We start from the raw sequence: 16,803 nt of genomic DNA, 5'->3' as shown, positions 1-16,803 counted from the left end.
ACCTCCCTGCACCTTCCTTCAAGGGCACTGATGGTTGAGAGTCCTGGAGGCTCCCTCCTTCCTATCTCAATCCATTGAGATCCAGACTGGCCTTTCTAACAGGCAAATAGATTCTACTGCTGAGGCTCATAGGAGACGGTCATCTCCAACTATGACCCAGCTTGGGCCAGTCACATGCCTGAGGTTTACCACTCACAGTAAGAATTCCTTAGCAAGGGGCGCCTGGGTGGCTCAGTCGGTTTAGAGTCTGACTTCAGCTCAGGTCATGATCTCACAATGTGAATTCAAGCCCTGCGTCGGGCTCTGTGCTGACAGCTCAGAGCCTGGAGCCTGCTTTGGATTCTATGTCTCCCTCTCTCTCTGCCCCTCCCCTGCTCATGCTGTGTCTCAAAAATAAATAAAAACATTAAAAAAAAAGAATTCCTTAGCAAAAGAGAAAGAGAGTAACGAAGTATTACTCCTGCTTTATAGATGAAAAAAAAAAAAAAAAGAAGAAGGCTCTAAGAGGGAAAGTGCTTAAGCCAAGGACATAGCAAATAAAAAGTAGAGTTGCAGCTCAAACCTAAAGCTTCTGCTTAGCTGGTCAGGTAGTTGAAGGTCAGATTGAAGAGGGAGTGAGCAGGTGGGTGGGCAGAAGTTTTTAGCTCCCTGTTCAACAAAGGCCGTGAGGCTGACTGATGTGCCTTTGAGATGTTAAAGATTAATAAGCTAAGGAGCTTCCCTACTTCTGCCCCAACCAGAAATCTAGGTATCATCTTTGACTTCCCCTTTGCCTCCCTTGGTCCATATCAGGCCAGTCCCAGACATGTACCTCCTAGTGTCTCCCAGTAGAGCTGAAGAGGGAGGCAGGAGCCAGACCATGCCGGGGCTGGATGGTCATGTTAAGGAATTTGGTCTTAATCCAAAGATCAATGAAGAAGCTTTGAAAGATTTTAAGCAGAGTGGTGACATGCTCAGACGTGCATTTTCAGAAGATGGCTCTGGCTGCTGTGTAAAGAATGGGCTGGACATGAGCCAGAGGGGATGCAGAAGGGAGGGACCTTGTCGGCAGTTTAGAGGAAGGATGATAACCGCATTCCAGGGAGAGGACATTCGACAGCTGCAAAACCAGGCAGGAAGGGAAGGGCACAACTCTTTGAAAGAATTCAGATGGATCTGTGGCCAAAGCACAGAGACAGGTTGAAAGGGGTTGAAAAGGACGATGGGGGCTGTATCTTGAGGAAGCAGGCTCATAGCTGGGTCAGCTCCCCAATATGGCAGGATCTAAAGAGATCTAGGGGCACTTGGGTGGCTCAGTCGGTTAAGCGTCTGACTTCAGCTCAGGTCATGATCTCACAGTTCGTGAGTTTGAGTCCCGTGTCAGGCTCTGTGCTGACAGCTCAGAGCCTGGAGCCTGCTTCGGATTCCGTGTCTCCCCCTCTCTCTCTGTTCCTCCCCTACTTGCACTCTGCTTCCCTTTATCTCTCAAAAATAAATAAATTTTTTTTAAAAAACTTAAAGAGGTCTTCAGTTTGTCTAACAAGATTTCCTTATGGTGGGATTGTTGGTATTAAACTATCACTAAGTGGACAATTCAAGGTTCTCATTTGTAATCAACAAAACCAATTCTGGCTGACTTAAACATACAGAGAACTTATTGGCAGGATATTCAGATGCTGTTACTGCCGAGGGAGGATCGCCAACTATTGCCAGCATCAAACCTAGCCCCAGAAATTAGATATGGCCACTGCCACCTCTGTCACCAGAAAGGATTCTTCACTGGCCCTACATCTCGGAGTCAAAGGCCTCCATGCATCAAAATCCCCCATGATTGGCTGAGCCTAGTCATGTGATCCTTTTGCAGCTTTTGCTGCAAGGTTACTGAGAAACCATGTTGTTGGCATTTGTGATTCCCATACTGAGAGGCAGGGTTTAACTTACTCCAACACTTATAGGGTAAAGGATTTGAGGGAGTTTAGAGGCTGAGTAGCCAAAAATTACAAGTACCCACTCTACTGTGAAATGCAGCTGAATGAGTTACAGTAACAGCTCAGAACCAGAAGATGACAGGAAGGGACAGATACCCTTGCTAACAGAGAGGCCTTTGCCAGGTTGTGGTAGTATCGTTCGCTTTCTAAACAAGAGAGGGGCACCTGGATGGATCAGTCAGTTAAGCAAGCGTCCAACCTGGGCTCAGGTCATGATCTCGTGGTTCCTGAGTTCGAGTCTCACGTCCAGGCTCTGTGCTGACAGCGCAGAGCCTGGAGCCTGCTTCGGATCCTCTTCTTCCTCTCTCTCTGCCCCTCTCCCGTTGGCACTCTGTCTCTCCCTCAAAAATAAATAAACATTAAAAAAAAAAAAAAAAGAGAGTCCGTTGGGTGTCCAACTTCAGCTCAGGTCATGATCTCATGGTCCATGGGTTCGAGCCTCACATGGGGCTCTGTGCTGACAACTCAGAGCCTGCTTCGGATTCTGTGTTTACCTCTCTCTCTGTCCCTCCCTGCCCATGCTCTGTAACTTTCTCAAAAATAAACATTACAAATTTCAAAAAGAGAGAGAGAGAGAGAGAGACAGCAGATATGATTGTAGTAGTGGTAAAGTATCTTATAGTTTACTAACCCCCGGGAGATAGCAATATAAACTTTGAACAAAATATAAAAACAAGAATTTGGGGGCTCCTGGGTGGTTCAGTTGGTTAAGCATCTGATTCTTGATTTTGTCTCAGGTCATGATCCCAGGGTCATGGGATTGAGCCTTGCGTTGGGCTCTGTGCTGAGCGTGGAGCCTGCTTGGGATTCTCTCTCTCCCTCTGACCCCCTGCCCTTGCATGTGTGCTCTCTTTCATAAATAAATAAGTAAATAAGTAAATAGGTAAATAAATAAATAATAAAATAAAATTTAGAAAACAAAAGAATTCGAAGGTACTGGAATGCAAACAAAAACTGTCCAAAACTGGAGGAGATTTTGCTCTTGAAAAATGGGAACCACACTGTGGGAATCTGCTTTTATATGTTCTTCCCCTGAGGGCACTTCCCAGTCTGGGCAGTGTAGGGAAGCTGGAATCAAGCAGAAACCTGGAGGGACCTGAAAGCTGTTTGAGGTATCAGAGGAAGGAATTTGGGGCTGCTAGAATGGCTGGAAATTGAAGGGGGAAATCCTGGAAAGGAGGGAACTACAGAGGGGCCAAGACCCCAAATCTTCATATAGATTGTTCTCAAGTCCTCTCTGACACGTGGACAAAATCATGTAGTTTCAGCCCCAGAAAAAGAAGTGACAGGTCATCGAAGCAAATATACGCAGGCCAATAAGTAAATGAAAAGATGATTCACATCTTATGACATGAGGGAAATGCAAATTAAAACAGCAATGAGGGGTGCCTGGCTGGCTCAGTCAGTAGAGCATGTGATTCTTGATCTCAGGGTCATGAGTTTGAAGAGTCCCACTTTGGGCATAGAGCTCACTTAAAAAAAAAAAAAAACAGCGATGAGGTACTGCTATGCACCCATTAGGATGGATGAAATTTGAAATACAGACATCAAACGCTGGTGAGGATGTGGAGAAACAGGAACTCTCACTCATTGCTGGTAGGAATACAACTTTGGAAGACAAGCTTCTTTGGAAGACAGTTTCTTATAAAACTAAACATACCCTTACCATATGATCCAGAAATCATGCTTTTTGGGATTTACCCAAATAAGCTGAAAACGTATGTCTACACAAGAACTCGCATCGATGTTTGTAGCAGCTTTATTCATAATTGCCCAAAGTTGGAAACAGCCAAAATGTCTTTCAGTAGATGAATGGATAAATAAACTGGAATACCTCCAGCCAATGAAATATTATTCATAAGTGCTAAAGAGAAATGAGTTATCAAGCCATGAAAATGCAGGGAGAAACCTTAAATGCATATTGCTAGGTGAAAGAAGCCAGTCTGAAAAAGCTACATACCATATGATTCCAACTATAGAACCTTCGGGAAAAGGTAAAATTATGGAGACAGTAAAAAGAGCAGTGGTTGATGATTTTTAGGGCAGTGAATATACTCTATGATACTATAATGGTGGATACATGTTATATATTTGTCCCAACTCTTCAAATGTAAGACATCCTAATGTAAATAATGGGCTTTGGGTGATTATAATGTATGAATATATGTTCATCAAATGTAACAAATGTACTCCTCTGATAGGGAATGTTGATAATGGGGAAGGATATGCATGCGTGGGAGGTGGGGGGCAGATGTGGAAAATCTCTGTACCCACTTTGTGGTTTTGCTGTGAACCTAAAATCGCTCTAAAAAATCTTAAGGAATGATAATTTTTAAAAATTTTTATTTATTTTTGAAAGCGTGACAGAGCAAGCGGGGGGAGGGGCAGAGAGAGAGAGAGGGAGACACAGAATCTGAAGCAGGCTCCAGGTTCTGAGCTGTCGGCACAGAGCCCGAGAGCCCGACACGGGGCTCCAACTCAAGAGCTGTGAAATCATGACCTGACCCGAAGTTGGACGCTTAACCGACTGACCCACCCAGGCGTCCCAAGAATAAGAATTCTTTCAAGGAAGTGAAAATGAGGCAGAAAAAACATTTGAATAAATAATGACTGGGAATTTCACAAAATTGGTGAAAAAAAGCAACCTCTAGATCCATTGAGCTCAGCAAAACCCAAGTAAGATAAATACAAAGGAATCATATCTAAGTACATCATAATCAAATTTCAGAAAACCAAAAATAAAGAGAAAATCTTGAACGTGGCCAGAGGAGAAAAGACACCTTACAAACACAATTATATAGGGAAAAACCAATTCAAATGAAGATTGACATCTCATCAGAAACAAGAGAAGCCAGAAGACAATGGAATAACATTTTTAAAGTGCTAGAGGAGGGGGGGGGCTGTCAACCCCAAATTTCATTTCAAAAAATGAAAGCAGAATAAAGATATTTTCAGATACATGATGGCAGAGCGCATTCATCACCAGCAGAGTTGCATTACAAGAAACGCTAAAGAAAGTTCTTTGAGCTGAAGGAAAATGACACCAGATGGAAAAGGTAGATCCTTTGAAAGGAATGAAGAACACCAGAAATGGTAAATATATGGACAAAATAGAAGGCATTTTTTTCCTTAACTTTTAACTGTTAAATACCAAATTAATAACATTTTACTATGGGATTTTTAAGGCATGTAGAAGTAAAATATATGACAACATTAGGACAATAGGACATAGAGGACAGAGGTAAATGGAATTATATTGTTGCAAGGGTCATATATTTTATTCTAGGTAGACTGTGATAAGTTAAGGATGCATATTATGATCCCTAGAACAAGCACTTAAAACTTAAAAAGTAAATAAATGAAGATGAAGTATTAAAAGTATTTGACTAAACCAAAAGAAAACAGGAAAGGAGAAACAGGAACAAAAAAGAAGAGAGGGAACAGAAAAAGAAAACCGATAGCAAAATAGTAAACCTAATCCTACCATATAGAAAATCATGTTAAATAAAAATGGAATAAATATTTCAGTTGAAAGAATAAAAAAGTAAGATCCAACTACATGCTGCCTTCAAGAGTCACACTTAAAAACATTTTTTTTTGATGTTTATTTTTGAGAGAGACAGAGACAGAATGCAAGTGGGGGCAGGGGGCAGAGAGAGAGGGAGACACAGAATCCAAAGCAGGCTCCAGGCTCCAAGCTGTCAGCACAGAGCCTGACACAGGTCTCAAACTCATGAACTGTGAGATCATGACCTGAGCCCAGGTCAGATGCTCAACCAGCTGAGCCACCCAAGAGCCCCAAGAGTCACACTTTAAATATAAAGACATAGATGGATAGAAAATAAAGGGATGGGGCGGTGGGGGGGGGGGGGCAGTGCCCGGAAAGCTAGTTGATTGAGCATCTGACTCTTCATTTGGGCTCAGGTAATGATCTCATGGTAGCGAGATTGAGCCCAGCATCTGGCTCCGTGATGAACGTGGAGGCTGCTTAAGATTCTCTCTGTCTCTCTGTCTCTGTCTCTGTCTCTCTCCCTCCCTCCCTCTCTCTCTGCCTCTCCCCTGCTTGTGCTTGGTCTCTCTCTCTTTCAAAATAAATAAATAAACTTTTTTTTAAAAAACCCAAGAAAACAAAGAACATATTAAACCGAAGCAAATGGAAGAAAGAAAATGATAAATATAAGAATATAAATCAATGAGATTAAAAGAATAGAGAAAAATCAACAAAGCCAAAAGTTGGCACGGTAAAAAAAAAAAAAAAAAAAGATTATGAAATCCCTACAACACTGATTTTTTTAAAAAAAGGAAATACAAATGACTAACATTAAGAATGAATATAAGAATATCACTCAGATCCTACAGATATTATATAGATGATAAAGGGTATTATGAACAACTTTACACCAATAATCCAACAATTTAGGTGAAATGGGCAAATTCCTTGAAAAACACAAATTACCAAAACTGGCAGAAAAAGAATAGAACATCTGAATTCTAATCCAATCTGACTTTATTATCAAAAACCTTGTCACCAAACCTTGTCCTGGTCTAAAGGACTTCAATGGTGAACTATAAAAAATATTTAAGGAAGAAGTAATACTAATCTTACTCAAACGTATTCAGAAAATAAATGAAGGAACACTTCCCAACTTATTTTAAGTGACCCTAATAATCCTGATACCAAAACTTAAAAGATAGTACAAGTAAAAAAAAAAAAAACTATAGTTAAGTATTCCACATGAGCCTCATTATACATGAAGGCAATGTAGTTTTATTAGCAGAGCATAATACATAGTAGGTGCTCAAAAAAAAATCCTGAAGTATTAGCAAATTGAATCCAACTGCAGATGAAAAGACACACTATATCATGATCAAGTGGGATTTATCTCAAGACATAAGGTTGGTTTAACATTTTAAAATCAATGTAATTTACTGCATTAATGGATTAAAGGAGAAAAGCCATATGACCATCTCAATAGATGCAGAAAAAGGCATTTGGCAAAATTTAATATCCATCCATGATAAAAACTCACTCAGTAAATTAGCTATGGAAGGGAACTTCCTCTAGCTTAATAAAGGGAAACTATGGAAAGCCTACAACTAACATGCTACTTAAAGTTGAAGTACTAAATACGTCCCCTTTAAATACTAAATACTTCTCCCGTAAGATCAGGAACAAGGCAAAGATAGCTCTCACCACTTCTACTGAATGCAACAGCGGGGATCCTAGCCACTGCAATAAGGACTATGGTTTGTGGGTTCAAGCCCCCACATCGGGCTCTGCTCTGACAGCGCAGAGCCTGCTTGGGATTCTCCGTCTCTCTCTCTGTCCCTCCCCTGTTTGCATACATATATGCTCGATCTCTCTCCAAATAAATAAATAAACTTAAAAAAAAAATCTGGGCTTCTAAGGTTGAACTATATGCCCCCCACCTGGACATAATTTCTGGAGGGGGAACAACTACCCTACCTTAACCTATCTTGCCCCACATCTCCTAGTTCCCTTCCTCAGAGTCCTCTCTTCCCCTTCCCCTTCTCCATCCAGAAATCAGCATCACCAGCTTTCTGACCTACATCTCACCCCCCAACTATTGCAGATCCTCTAGAATTCAGAAAGCACATAATGCTAGTGGTTCTAGAGGTGACACCCACAAGCCGTGGGTTCTTTGGTCTCTTCCAGCAGAATGAAGATGGAGGAGGAGTGAGAGTCAGGGCTAGAATTGTCCCCTTGGAAAGGGTGACCAAGTACCTAGATGTGCCCTAGACAGAGGAGTTTCCTGAGACCTAGCACTTTCCGTTTTAAACGGGGACGGTGGTGGGCAAACCTGGATGGTTGGTCACCATCCCTCCTGGGAATCCTCCCCCACAACTACCTTCACTCTGAGAAGGAAAGTGTAAGTGCACTATATCCTGGCCACAGTGGAGAACGCCAGCTCCCGGGTGAGCAACCTTGTAAGGTTTGGTTAGATGTTAAGAGCAAAGATGCCTCCATTCTCAGCCCAAGACAGGCTCTGGATGGAGCTCAGCAAGGCCTGGGTATGTTGCCAGAGGAAGGAACACACTGAAGGAGCAAAGGGGTCCTACCTTGGGGAGCCCGCCTACCCAAGGTGGGCTGTTTTTTGCAGCCACCACCCTGCACACAGCACACTTCATCCAACCCCGTCATATCCCTGCCTACCCCACATTTTCTACCAAGCACCCGTTTGTTTCTGCATTCAGCATTCACATACATTTAAGTGATTTTCATAAAAGGACTACATTTTGTTAAGTGTTTAAATACAGAATGTTTCTAAGGAAAAACTCAGTTTTGCTCCACCCTACCTCACCTTGCCCTATGTCCCCTCTTCTAAGGAAACCAGCAAGCTTTTCTAACTTTAGATGTGGTGACTTTCACCCCAAATCTGATTGGTATGCATTTACCTTCATGTCTTGCTTGATCAACTGGATGAATAATTATGGACTCCCTTCATGAAAAAATGAAGAAATGTGCTCCCTTATACTACTGTTCACCTTCCAATCTCTTCCCCATTGTATTGGTTATAGTGTTAGCTTATTCTTCTACTGATTATTTCCTCAAGCTCAATAATCATTTACAATCTTTATTTCCAGTTTCATCCACGTTAGCGATATCTCACACGTTCTACTATGTAACATGAAGAAATTAGCATCCATACGCTATTTTACCTTTCCTCCACCCTATTTTGGCCCCAACACTTCTACTGTTACTTTTACATTGCCAAGAGTTATAGTTACCTATGTTTTATAACCATAATTAAGTCTTTCATGCTTTATCTAGAGCATAATTCTGATCATTTAAATCCAGTAAACAGATAGCCCTTACAATGTTATGATTAGAAATAAGTTCTAACTGAGATTGTTGTGGATTCATCAGACAAGAAATACATCTCTTTTTAAAAAAAAAATCAGGACAGAGTTCTGGGAAATTACAACTCTGATTGCCAAAGCAAAAAATATAATGTCAAAGTCTAGGAGCTTGTGCCAGAAAGTACGGAAGTGCTTAAATTAATCAGGATGGGACATGTCAGCGGGACACGAGAGTCAACCTGAAAGAGCTCTCAATGGTCAAACCTGGGAAGATCTGAGTAACAAAATAAATAGTGTAGTATTGGAGGATAACACAAAGTGTAAAGCAAATATACTTGAGTCCAGGATGACCTAAATGACTGAATAAATAAATAATTGGGGGGAAAAATCTTCCTTATGGAAGAATTCCAGATAACATATGTAGCTGCTCTCCCCTCCAGATGGAGCTTAATTGTTTCTTCTCCCTTGAATGTGGCTGCACTGAGTGACTCACTGCCAAAGAATAGAGTATGGAAAGGGGAAAAATAGTAACTTTACAGGAGACAAATCTGACAAACAAACACCTGCTTTAATCAAGTGACCAGGGTATCAAGTCACCAGCTGATATCACGTGATGAAAGAGGCACTTCACCTATGTGGCATTCTCCCTCAAAGCAACCCACCCCAGTCTGGTCATGGGAAGAAATCCAAACTGAGGGATGTTCTACAAAATACCTGACTAACACTCTTCAAAACTGTCAAGGTGATTTAAAAAAGAAGACCAAAAAACAAAAACAAAAACCAAAACCAAAAAACAACAACAACAAGGAAAGACTGAGAAACCGTCACAGGAGAGACTCAGGAGACGTGACTAAATACAATGTGCTATACTGGATTGGGTCCGGAAAGAGAAAAAAGATATTAGTGGGAAAATTGTTGAAATTTGAATGAAGAATCTGGAGTTTCGATAATAGTAATGTGTGAATGTTCATTTCTTAGTTTTGATGTACTACGGGAACGTATGATGCTAATGTTAGAGGAAATCGGGTGAAGGGTATATGAGAACTCCCTGTGCCATCATGGCAACTTCTCTGTGAATCTAAAATTATCCCCAAATAAAAGGTTTACCTGAAAAATATCTGGAAGCATCCAACTCTTGATTTAGGCTCAGATCATAATCCCAGAGTCATGGGATTGAACCCCATGTTGGGCTCTGCGCTGAGCATGGGTCCTGCTTAAGATTTTCTCTCTCCCTCTTCCCTTCCCCCCTTTATGTGCGCGCGCTCTCTCTAAAATAAAATTGAAAAATCTAGAAGCAAAAGTCATGGAATTCTCCAAGAATAGAGAAAAAAAATTTTTTTTTGAGAGGGGGAAAAATCGTATCACAAAGGATCAGTTCAAGTGTCCTGGTATTTATATAATGAATATTCCAGAGAGAAAAGGGAAAATAGAAGCAGGAAAATAATTAGAATTGATAGAATAAAATTTTCCCAGAGAAAAAACAGCACGTCTTTAAGATTAAAAGTACACACTGAATACAGAGGAGAATAAAAAACAAACAAACAAAAAACATGCATGCTTAGGGTCTCATGAGGTATCAGAAAGCCTAATAGCTCCTGGAAATTGAAAACAAACAGATTATCTATAAAGGTATAAAGATCAAGTTAGCATCAGGCTTCTCTGGAGCTAGAAGCTATGAAACAATGGCTTGCAAAATTGGGGCCAATGTTTTTGAACCAACCAAACTAAAAAACAAGTGTAGGGTCCAAATAGAGTTGTGAGAATGAATAATGTTTACCACCCATGCACTCTTGCTGAAAAAAAGTTACTTGAGCTTGTCTTCAAGGAAAACAACCAAAAAAAGGAAGATACAATGTTGTGATCTGATTCTCAAAGCGTAGCTCCAGGGCAGCATCTGGTATGCTGTTAAAAATGCAAATTCTCAGCTCCCCCCTCTGACCTACTGAATCAGAAACTCTGAGTGTGGGCTCCGAGATTTGTGTTTTAACAAGTTTGAGAACCACTGGATTTGTGGATGGTGTTCCCAAATCTTCAGCAGTCTGGTGCACCTACCACACGGCTGCTGTGAGTTGCTGCATAAAATGCCCCCCTCACTCCCCGTTCCACCCCAGTCTCAAGGAGAGACAGACTCCAGAGTCTTCGCGGGACCCTGCTAAAGCTAGTCTTCAGCCAAGAATATTTCCTTGCTTAGCTTTCTTCCCCTGCTTTATCCTGGGGATAGTGATTAACTGTGGGAGTGGTCTCAGTTTCACCAGAATCCTTGCCTCAGGCTCTGCTTCTGGGTAGCCTGACCTAATAGCCAAGAAACAACAGAACTAACTCATACACACATTGAAAAGAATGGGTAATAACTGTTTGCCTAGAAGTATTTCATTTAAATTGGAACAGGAAAACATAGGTTCTGGTAACAGCGTTTTAAAAATGTCTTCAACAATGAAGTGAATTCCAGTTAATAGATTGCACAATTAAGAAGTTTAAAACTCCTAATCATATGATGAAGAAGGCGCATGTTTCTTCTCTCAGAAAGGAATGGGAAAGATGCCAAAAAACTCCAGGAAAAGCACAAAACTGTACCAGAAAATTGTGATTCAAATATGAACTAAACAAAAATGTGGCATGGTTTTAAACAATTGATGATATGTAAGGAAAGACAATTATTTGGTCTTAACATTTGAAATACTCTTTTTTTTTTTTTTTGGCCTTATTTTATTTCACTTTTACTAAGGAAAAATTCAAATATATGCAGAGGCGGAAAGAATAGCAAATTCAGCCCCATGTACCCATCCCTCAGCTTCAATGGTTATCAAGATCTGCTCAATCTCAAATACCTAGACAGTTTTCTCCTTTACAGTTGATTTGTCTAAATGAGGATCCAGACAAGGTCTGTATACTGCATGTGGTTGCTATGTCTCCTACATGCCCCCTGGGCTGCTCTGCTTTGGACAACACCAGTCTGGGGACTGAAATGACATTTCCTTCCCTACCGGCCCGGTCACCACCTAAAATCTGCAGGGGTTGTTCTGTTCTCGTTTTAAGGCCAAATCCTTTGTCTTAATCAATATCATCTCCTGAAATAACCATTGGGTCATCTTCACGTTCAGGCTGCTTCAAGCTTTCTCAAATCTTAGTTTCTTTAGAGTCAAAAGAATATCCAGGTGCTTTATCTTTAGGTTTTAAAGGAACTTTTCTTGGTGATCCGGTCCACATGGAAATGTGGGATTCCCCATTCCAGCATAAACACTGGGGCAGGTGTCTAATGTCTAGAAATCTTCTGGACTTTTCTGTTCACTGAAGTTTATTAAGAGCTCCTCGTAATAAATAAATAAACATGCAATGGACACTTGAGTGCCGGATGAGATTAAAGAGATCCAGACAATGCTCTAATTTATATCTGGACTTCTCAGAAGATTCAGAAAGTCTAGGTTAGGAGCCAAAAGGTGTTTGGAGCTACAAGTGCAAGATCCCCCCGGGAATGATTCCGCGGGCCCCAGTTTTTGTCATAAATTGCTCACTTGACCAGGAAGGTGAAGGAGGTGGCCCAGCCTGGGACACACAGATAGCCATCATGGAAGCTTCTGACTCCATTCCAACCATGCCGGGGTCTTAGGTGCTGGACTTTACCGCTTCCCTTCTCTGTATCAAGTGGTTGATTCTAGGTGGTGCTGGGAACACAAGAGGAAGGCAGTTTCGATCTCAGTGGCCCAAGGCCTCACAGTGACCTGCGGGTGGACCAGGGTTTGGACCCAGGTTAGTCCAGCTCCATATTGTACTCACTTCTCCTCCTTCCCCAGCCCTGTGAAATCTGGGAGCCAAAGGGAAAAGTCCTAATGGGACCTGGGTGTTCCCAGAGGGGCCCAAAGGGGATTGCCTACGGTCAGAATGGCCATGTTTCCTGCAGTTAAACTGTTGACTCAGACAAATGTCAACAGACACTCCCAGAAACACGAAACCAAAAGTCAACCGACCAACAGAAAATAGTCTCTCCGACAGGTGAGGAAAAATTGGAGAATTATCAAGTCGATTTCTTCACTATTGTGCTAGAGGCCTGGGGGACTCAAACATTAACCAGCTAATCTGTGTGTGTGTTGGGGGCTCGGTGGGGTGGGGGTGGGGACTGTCTAGCTTGAACATGCCAGACACTGAGTCCCTGCCCTCAAGGAAGCTTCCTAAGTGCTCTCTGCCTGTGAATGATGAACCTCTGATGGCAGAAATGCTTTTCATCATGTTCTCGTTCATTCTCATTGCCAGTATGGGGTCAGGCACCACATAAACACTGTGTGGATGAATTCCGTTTTTGAAAATGAGCCTACTCTCTCTGCCACCAGATAATTCTTCCAGCATTCAGTGATTGTGTAAATTTTTTCTAAAATTTTACAGAGAAAATTGTCATCAGGGAAGAGAATTTAGAGGTGAAATTATGCATGCTGCTTTGTAGACATATTTTTTTTATTTTTTTTTTCAACGTTTTTTATTTATTTTTGGGACAGAGAGAGACAGAGCATGAACGGGGGAGGGGCAGCGAGAGAGGGAGACACAGAATCGGAAACAGGCTCCAGGCTCCGAGCCATCAGCCCAGAGCCTGACGCGGGGCTCGAACTCCCGGACCGCGAGATCGTGACCTGGCTGAAGTCGGAGGCTCAACTGACTGCGCCACCCAGGCGCCCCTGTAGACATATTTTTTAAATGCCTTCCTGGATAAAGTAGGGGAAGCAGAGGGAGAGAAAAGGTAGGCTTAGAACATTTGCTGAGGAAAAGGCTTTTGATTTCTGAAGGGGGTGTGGGACTGGTGCAGACTATGGTGCTGTGTTCAAGGATATCTAAGGATCCATAGCCCTGAGGTTGGGAAGGAAGCAGGTGTTGGGATGGTCATCAGGGGCATATCTTCAGGCTTCTAGGAATGTGTTCCTCATTCATTCAACTATACTTATTGAGCATCTACTCTGTGGCAAACCTTATTTGAGGCATTGGGGATCCAACAAAATTCCTGCCCTCTCATGGAGCTTACATTTTAGTGGGGAGAGCAGGTGAAAAAAAATAAGTAAGATAAAATTAGAAATGCATTTACCCGGGGGCGGCTGAGTGGCTCAGTTGGTTGGGCATTGGACTCTTGGTTTCGGCTCTGGTCATAATCTCGCAGTTTTGTGAGTTTGAACTCCGTCTCAGGCTCTGTGCTGGTAGCACGGAGCCTGCTTGGGATTCTCTCTCTGTCCCTCTCTCTGCCCCTCCCCCACTTGCATTATGTCTGTCTCTCTCAAAATAAATAAACTTAAAATTTTTTTTCAAAAAAGAATTGCATTTACCCCCTGAGCTGGCGTCCCACTTCTATGATTATAGCCCAGTGCTTCATCTGCAGGGTGAAATGAGGTAGGCATGAGGTTATTCATCGCAGTTTGATTTGTACTAGTGAAAGACTGGACACAACTTTGAATCTTGAACTGTGAGAACGTATTACCCATTCAAATCAAAGCAAAAAAATTTTAATGTAATATAGGTTTTATTAGATGGTGATAAATATGTTATGGAGAAAAATAGAGAAGGGAGGAAGAAAATTAGGTAACACTTGGAGGGGATGTTACTATTTTAAATTGAAGGTCAGGGAAGGCCTAATGGGGAAGATAACATTTGAGTAAAAATCTAAAGGAGATGAGGATGTATTGGGGAAGTATTCCAGGCAAAAGGAACAGCAGGTGCAAAGGCACTGGGGTAGAATATCAAAGGAGCAGCGAAGAGGCCAACTGGATTGGAGCAGAGAGAGCCAGGGGCAGAGGGTGTGTCAGTGTTGCAACCCCAGGCACTCTGAGTCTGAGGGGCTGCAACTATGGGGTACTCATGACCCTGGGAAGCTCCTTTCTCATGCTGACCTCCCCAGTTCATTCTAACATTTCCACAAATGTAACCTGGTCCTTCCCTGGAACTTCTCTTCCTATGAATGTTCGTCCTGAAGTGTGATGCCCAGAACTGCCCTGGCTTGTATCCCCAGTGCCCCCCCACCACCACCTCCAGCCCACCTGCCCCCTCAGCAGTGCTGCTGGCTGCCCACCGATCCCTCCTGGGACCTCTCTTCTCCGCTTCACTGGCCCTCTGGACTCAACCCCTACCCAGCCCTCTGACTGTTTTCCCTCACTGCCCCTGCATACGGAGACTCCCAGGCTCTGTCCCCACCCTCTTCTCTCTCTCCTACCGACTCTTGCCATCCCACCCTCACCCAGGGCTTCTGAGCACATTTCTCTTCCTGGCCCAGACCCCCAGTTCTTCTGCTCCTTTGACCCCGATGTCTCCGGTACCATGGACTCCACATATATCCAGAGCTGGACTCACCACCCACTAATCACTCCTCTGCCCCCCAGACCAGTTCAGGCTGGTCCTCTCGATGCCCTCTCCCAGACAGCACTGACCGTGATCCCTGCCTAGGCCTCCCATTCCTGCCCACCTGAGTGGGGACCAGCTCTGCCTGTTGGCTGCTGCCTCCCTAGCACCTAGCACAGTGCCTGGCACACAGTGAGCACTCGATAAATAAACGTTATCAAATGACTGGACAGTCTCATCCTCTGCTTCTAGGTTCTGAGTCTGCTCGCCTCTCCTAGTGACCCCTGCCAAGTTCAGTGGATGGTCCCCCCAGGTCCCCACCTCCCCAAACGCTGGGCAGGGGAGGTCCCATGAGTCTGGCCTCATTCCTGAGTGGATTCAGACCCCAGGAGGCACTGGACCTTTACATTTGCCCACTGGAGGCTTAGTGTCATTCTTTGGGTTTCAGTGAATTCCCACTTCTGCAGGAGACAGAGTGTGAATGGATCATGGAACCCTTTGCAGACAGCTGTTTGAGTAAGAGGAGGGAGAAGCAGAATCAACAGTTAAGGGCCCAGTCCAGCCAGGCACCTGAGGGACATTAGTGGCCTTCTCAGCAGCATCCTGCATGAGATCGTAAGCCCCACAGAGCAAGGATCTCCTCTGTCTGCTCCTTTCTGTCTGGTACCTATGGCAGGGGCTTTTAACAGAGGGTTATCCCTCCATCCCCACCCCTAGGTTGCCAGGTAAAATACATGCCACCCAGTTCATTTGAGTTTCAGATAAACAGGTAGATTTTCAGTGTATGTCCCCTCCCAGTATGTCTTTGGGGTACACTTACACTAGAAAATTATTTCTTATTTATCTGAAATTCAAATTTCACTAGGCAGCCTTATTTCTATTAGTTAAATCTGGCAACCCTCTTCCCGGGTGACAGTGGCAATGTCTGAAGACACTTTTGATTGTCACAACTGGAGAGGAGGTCAGGGATGCTGCCACACATCCCACAGTGCAGAGGAAAGTTCCCCACAACCAAGAATTATCCAGACCACAATGGGCCTCTCCTTATGGGTACCCAGAGCACACAGAACTCCCCACTCTACCTCCACCTCTTACCCCTGCCCACCTGCCTTCCTTCCTTCAGGCCATTAAGAGATGTGGAGAGGGGCACCTGAATGGCTCAGTGGATTAAGCGTCCAACTCTTGATTTTGGCTCAGGTCATGGTCTCATGGTTGTGGGATCGAGCCCCCCATTGGGCTCTGCTCTGACGGTGCAGAGCCTGCTTGGAATTCTCTCTCTCCCCCTCTCTCTACCCCTCCTTTGTTCTCTCTCTCTCTCTCTCTCTCTCTCAAAATAAATAAAAAAATAAACATTAAAAAAAAAGTTGTGGAGAGAAACTCATGGTCCTGTCACAGGTGCTGACCGATGCCAAGTCATGAGGTTAATGGGAAAAACAGAATACAAAATTGTATTGCCTCTGGACACTGTGCAAGAGTAAACTATGAACAAAAAAATTCAATGGAGGGAAAACGTAAAAGGTCAAGGTGGTTACTTTAGGCAATGGAAATATTTTTTCCCCTCTCCTCGTCTCTTTTTCTTTTCTCACACACCTCTTGAAAACCATGTTTATAAAATACTTCAAAAATTTTCAACTTTTCATTACATAAGTATTGTATGAGTACATTCTCCTTGTATTATGAAACGCTGGAAATAATACAGCAAGGCCAG

At 43.1% G+C, this 16,803-nt stretch overlaps 1 long non-coding RNA gene across 1 annotated transcript; it reads left to right on the top strand.

Annotated features, from left to right (window-relative positions):
• The first annotated feature begins 7,582 nt into the window (after positions 1-7,582).
• Positions 7,583-9,906, top strand: LOC109492344. The gene is made up of 2 exons (XR_002146185.3): positions 7,583-7,904; positions 9,230-9,906. It is a non-coding gene; the product is annotated as an uncharacterized LOC109492344 (long non-coding RNA).
• Positions 9,907-16,803: the final 6,897 nt, after the last annotated feature.

Source organism: Felis catus, chromosome D1 (assembly GCF_018350175.1).
Source record: "Felis catus isolate Fca126 chromosome D1, F.catus_Fca126_mat1.0, whole genome shotgun sequence".
NCBI classification, from domain to species: domain Eukaryota; kingdom Metazoa; phylum Chordata; class Mammalia; order Carnivora; family Felidae; genus Felis; species Felis catus.
The sequence above is the reverse complement of the archived record's forward strand: the minus strand, read 5'-3'. Positions and strand labels throughout refer to the sequence as shown.